Below are 5,577 nucleotides of genomic sequence, written 5' to 3' on the forward strand. Positions count from 1 at the left end.
CCCTAACGGTCATGCATATGGAGAATAGCAATAACAAGACAGGAAGTAACTCCTGCTGAGTGAATTCAGTTAAAGCACCCTCAAGGCCGCGCATATACACGTGGCTGAATTTCGATACTACCAGTTGAGAGGGTCAAATTGGGTTCGCGGTGTTGGAAAACTAGACAGTGTTGTGCTCAGACTTGTCAGGCAGCACAGTTGGTTTTAAATTGGCCTTCCAGTCAGTGGCATGCGCGTGGTTGCTCCTGAGAGCCTGTATTAAGTTAACGCTGGTGATAGCCGGCCGCATGAAACTCACCATAAATCAGACAAATGGTGGGCCTCTTTCGCACAGCTCAGCACTTAAAGTGTGTGCCTTGTAGTGTAGTACATAAATATCCCCGAAAAAATGAAGCCACGTGCGCACGAACTGGTTACAGAAACAAAAGCGAACAGCCCAATGAAAGCATTCGGAGCATACCTAGAGCAGACGCCTTGTAGCAGACGACACTGACAAGCGCTCACCTGTGAAAGTCCAGCGGGAAGCCGTGTAGCTTGACACCGACGGTACTGTCCACGCTGTCGCAATGTGCCACGGCGCATCGTTTCTTCACACGCCGCAAGCTCATCTTGAAATAAAGCGCTAAGCGCTTCAAAAGAACAGCGCGAAGCGTGCAAAGACGGGAAAAGACTTCGCACTGGCCGCACGTCGAAGGAAACGACAAAACCGAGAAAACTGCCGCAGCGGTGCGGTGGGGTGCAAATTTTACAAAACGGTGACAGAGAAGGACGATGAAAACTTCGCAAAAGGGGCATTTCGAGACCGGCGAGCTAAATTTATAAGCATTACCAGGCGCGCTATTGCAGACAGCTGGCGATAAGAAACCGCTTCGTAAGCTCCCGCGGCCACTGTGGCCGGGTGCCGAAACAAGGCCTGCAAAGTCAAGCTGCAAATGCACCGCACACTCATCAACGGGGGAGTAACAAGAACGTTGCAAAAAATTAAAAATGCGGTGTAATGTTTCGCTGAAATAGTTTACCTATTTTATAAAACGTGGCATTAAAATATTTATTTCTTTACGTTGTTTTATAGCGTTTTCATTTGTGCTTTTGAATTTCATTATCTAAGTGTTTCGGTCCCCCCCCCCCCCCCCCCCAAAGTGGCTGTGCTGCTGTCGCGCTAGAGCGTTTTTGGGCCCAGCCTTCGCCACCATTTTACATCCGCCTTGGTCTAGGGGCGAACGGTGCGAGCGCGAAACGGGAGCTTCGTCGTCTTTTGCTTCTCTTCCTTGCCTTCTTCACACTGGCAGCAACAGTTACAGTGACGCTGCCCTTCAATGGCACACTTGAGCCGTTTTATGACCGTAATCTAAATGGCATACGCTGATATGGCAGATGTGTAAAATTTTTCACAAATTCATCGTCAGGAATAATAGATACCTATACCGTTTTACTGAAAGCAAGCGGGAGAGGGAAAAAATACTCTCTAACCACATGCGTTGCGGCAAAGCGCCATTTTCGTTTCCGCAAGCCCATTGTTGCCCGTAACGAGTGGGCTGTGCATACGGGCGCGTTTTGCACTGCACAGTGGCTTTGCGCGTCAGTGTTTTACTGTTTCAAATACGTATGCGCGCTAACAATGCCGGTTCTCGGCGTCAAGGTAGTCAGAACAGCACTGTGCCCCCCCCCCCCCCCCCCATCGTGGGCTGCGCTAATAGCCAATGAAATCGGAAGCGGATCGCCGAGAGCGCATGCGAGAAGCATGCAACGACGAAGTCCGCATGCGGATGTGACATGTTTCTTCTTCACCCGCCGACCCTGAATTAAATCGCCAATGGCGAGCGTGTGTAGACTGAAAAGACTTCGTGCCGCTGGCGAACTCCCGAATATGTTCGACCCATTTCCTGGACGGGAGGCGCGCGGAAGAAAATCCGCTGCCGATGTTGAACCTGGGATACAAAAGCAAGGCAAGTGTTTTTCTCGATTTTATCGCGTAGGACACCATTTAAAAAGCTGCTCGTTACCTTTAAATGTATGTTAAGAATGCGGCAAGATACATATGTGAAAAACGATATGCCCGCTGCGTTGTGTAGCACAGCACGTTTTTCAGTGATGCATGGTATGCGCTCGGCCGGATAGTTTACGCGTGGTCGTGAACAGCGGTGCGGAATGTCACTCCTGTTTTGTCAAATTTACCCTTGTCATCCGTGATATGCTCAGAATGCGGACCGAAGCACCAAGACTTCAATGCATTGTAGGCACCTCTACGATAGCAACATTGATTTTTTTTTCTAGGTCATTCGGGGACGCAGGTGTCTCGTTCGTGAAGACTGCGTGCCGCCACCAGCAAAACGAAACGTAAGCTTATAATGGAAGTTTTTTGCAACTTTGCAGCATATTTTATTGTATTTTCGTTTCAGACAAAATATTTAGCAACCATCTAAGGTTTTCCGGTTCGCTTAACCGTGCCAGCATATAAATTTCCCGGCGATGGGACGTTTAAGCATGCGGTTGTTACAGAGTCGGTGCGTCTTTGATTGCCTGTCTCTAACCAAGGTCTTAATGACCAGGCTGAGTGACACCGTCCAGCGCGTTTCGCGGCTTCGCGAGCGTGAATTTTCCCTAACTTCCCGTCGCTAGCCCCCGTTGTCACTTTTCTACCATATGAAAGAAAATAATGCAAAAATTAGGGGGACACCTAGGTTAGGTTAGGTTAGGTTAGGTTAGGAACAAATGGATACAAAAGTCGTCCAGGTAGGCCGATTTTCTTCAAATCTACGGCCATTTTTCGACCGACCACGTTGGCGCCGTCGTTAAGCCTAACGGCGTCGCCGACGCCTGGCCTGGCGGAATCGGCCCTCCGAGGAAAAAATGGCGACTTCCGCGGATCAAATACGCGGTTACGACCCTGAGTCAATGTTGTGGACCTCGGTACCCGCCACCGGAGATACAAATTCGACGGTTATTCCGAAAATTCGGAGTCAAGCTTTACTTCAAGCGGCTGCACGCCGCTCCCAAGACAAAGTCCGGATGGCGGCGTTCGGCACCGGCCCGGCCGCCATTTCGTCGGTCGGAAACATGAACGCTCCCGCAACGCGCGCCACGGGAAGCAAGGACAAGGCGTTCTCGAAGTGGAAGCCGCGTCCAATGCCCAAACCGGCACCCGAAGACTACGTTATAGTCATAAAGCCCAGAGAAAATGTTTCTCTTCACGAGGCGTTCACGGAAACTGGCTACGGCACTGCCATTTCGGCGTACCTCGGGCTGAAACGGGCCAGCGCCGTCTCCGTTCTACCCTCACGAGAACAAAACATCATCATTGTGCATACGCCGGACATCGAGGCGGCCGACCTGCTCATCGGGGACTTCGCAGTAAACACCGAGAAGGGGTCGATCCCGCTTCGGGGTTACCTGAGACAAGACGGCGGCAACATATGCCACGGCGTGATCGTGGTCCGTAACTCGGACACCACAGAAACTCTCCAAGACCGAGTGTGCTGGCGCGCCGGCACCATCCTGGAAATCCGGAAATTCGGAACATCCAACAAGGCACGCATCACTTTCGCGGGTAAAGAGAAGCCCCGTTACGTGCACTATGACAACATGGTCGTTTCTGTGCGAAACTATTACAAAACTATTCCTGCGTGCGGCCAGTGTGGGGCCGTCGGGCATCGCGCGGACGCATGTCCAAACTTGCAGTCTGACACCTGTGGACTCTGCGGATTCCAAGCTCCGCTAGTGGAGGGGGTGCGGGCTCCTCACAACTGTGTTCCGCGGTGTTCTGTGTGCGGTGGCTCCCATGTCACCAACTCTCGCGACTGTGCGGCAAAATTCCGCACACCCAAGATAAAAAAGAAAAAAATGGCGCCCAAGAAGAAACGCCGCCATGTTGGGCCTCCCGGCGATCAGCCTCGCCAGGAAATCACCAACATCGAGAACCCACCTACAGGAGATGCTGAAAAACGACCATCGAAGGTGTCGCCACCACACGGCGGACTGGCGAAACAAACGACGGAAACGCGCGGTGATACCAGGACCTGGGTCAACGCAGTCAAAAACGGACACCAGGTGAGCGGTTCGGGTGGGGCTGCTTCTCTCTCCCCCCTTTCCACTCCCTTCCCAAGGGCGCGTAGCGCCGAGCAAGATCAAATAGCAGCACTCAGGGCCCAAAACGAGATGCCGCTTAAGAAAATTAACGAATTGGAATCCAAAATTAACCAGTCTTCTGCGCCCTCGCCTCCCGCGGCTGAGGTAATGGAGAGTGAGCTCGTGGTGCCAAAGGCGGTAACAAGCTTGGAGGCAGTATTCGAGGCCCGATTCGGGGCCACGGAGGCACGATTCATTGCCATAGAAAATCAAATTTCAATGATGGTCAACGCCATCTCCAAATTGCAAGAGACAATCCCCGCGATGATTGCCAAACAAATTGCGCATTCCTTACGCTCCTCGCGCAGGCCCGGCGGTCCCTTACCCGGCCGTCCTAACAAAACTTCTAGACGCACCCCTGAGGTAGACGATGACGACAACTGCTCGCTCTCCGGTATGGAGGATGCCCCCTTCCCGCGAGTGTTGGCTCCGGAGCAGTGTCAATACAACCCCTCCTCAGCCTAAATGACCATGGCGAGCAGCCCTAAGATCAGGCGCTCCCCAAGAACCAATTCGGCCACCCCCGTCCAAATTGTCCAATGGAACTGTCGGGGCTTCTGTTCCCGCGCAAAGAGGGCGGATCTCCCACTTTACCTTTCAACTTTCAACTCTCTTCCCGCGGTGGTTGCCCTCCAGGAGCCAGGGAGTGGCGTCACCCTCACAAATTACATCACCTTTCAGCAGGACCCCTCTTCCTGCGTCTGCGTGCATAAAAATTATACGGCTACTCTAGTTGACTTAGAGCTTGACACTGAATATTACTACGTGATGGTGACACTTCTTCCGCTCAAGAAACAAGATGCGCCACTCCACGTACTCAACATCTACTGCTCCACCAGACTCAAAAATGTAACGTTCGCAGCACTCTTTAGCCGCGCTCTAAAGGCTGCGGGCAGGGACTCCTTGGTGATTGTGGTTGATTTCAACGCCCACAGTACACTCTGGGGATACGTGCGTGAAGAGAAGCGGGGACGCAAGCTAGCGGAACTCGCGTCCACGCTGGGCCTGACTCTTCACACTGACCCTGCATATCCAACGCGGGTGGGTAATTCAGTGACCCGGGATACATGCCCGGACCTCACCTTTACCAAAACATTGTACACGCAGAATGGATCAACACCGAGGAAACCCTCGGTAGTGACCACTGCCTTATCAATACCACTGTAAGAACTAAACCATTGGCAAGACCCCACGCACAAGCTCGGCTACCCGACTGGAATAAGTTTCGGCAAAACTACATCAATTGGGCCTCCATCCACGAACAAGGATACCACGCGTGGGCACAAGGATTGGTTACACATCTTCGTTCGGTGGAAACACAAATTCAGCTCTCGGAGGCCACTCCAGAGGTGGACAACCACCTTCTGCACCTTTGGGAAGCGCGGCACAGCCTCGTCCGCAGATGGCGCCGCCAAAAACATAACAGAAAGCTCAAAATTCGTATCGCCGAGC

General features: G+C 52.4%; 1 pseudogene; it reads left to right on the plus strand.

The window, feature by feature from the left end:
- The first annotated feature begins 2,745 nt into the window (after window positions 1-2,745).
- LOC146194283 (uncharacterized) lies at window positions 2,746-4,613 on the plus strand (annotated as a pseudogene).
- The last annotated feature ends 964 nt before the right edge of the window (window positions 4,614-5,577 follow it).

Source organism: Amblyomma maculatum, chromosome 3 (assembly GCF_055883805.1).
Source record: "Amblyomma maculatum isolate TAMU_Amacu chromosome 3, ASM5588380v1, whole genome shotgun sequence".
NCBI classification, from domain to species: domain Eukaryota; kingdom Metazoa; phylum Arthropoda; class Arachnida; order Ixodida; family Ixodidae; genus Amblyomma; species Amblyomma maculatum.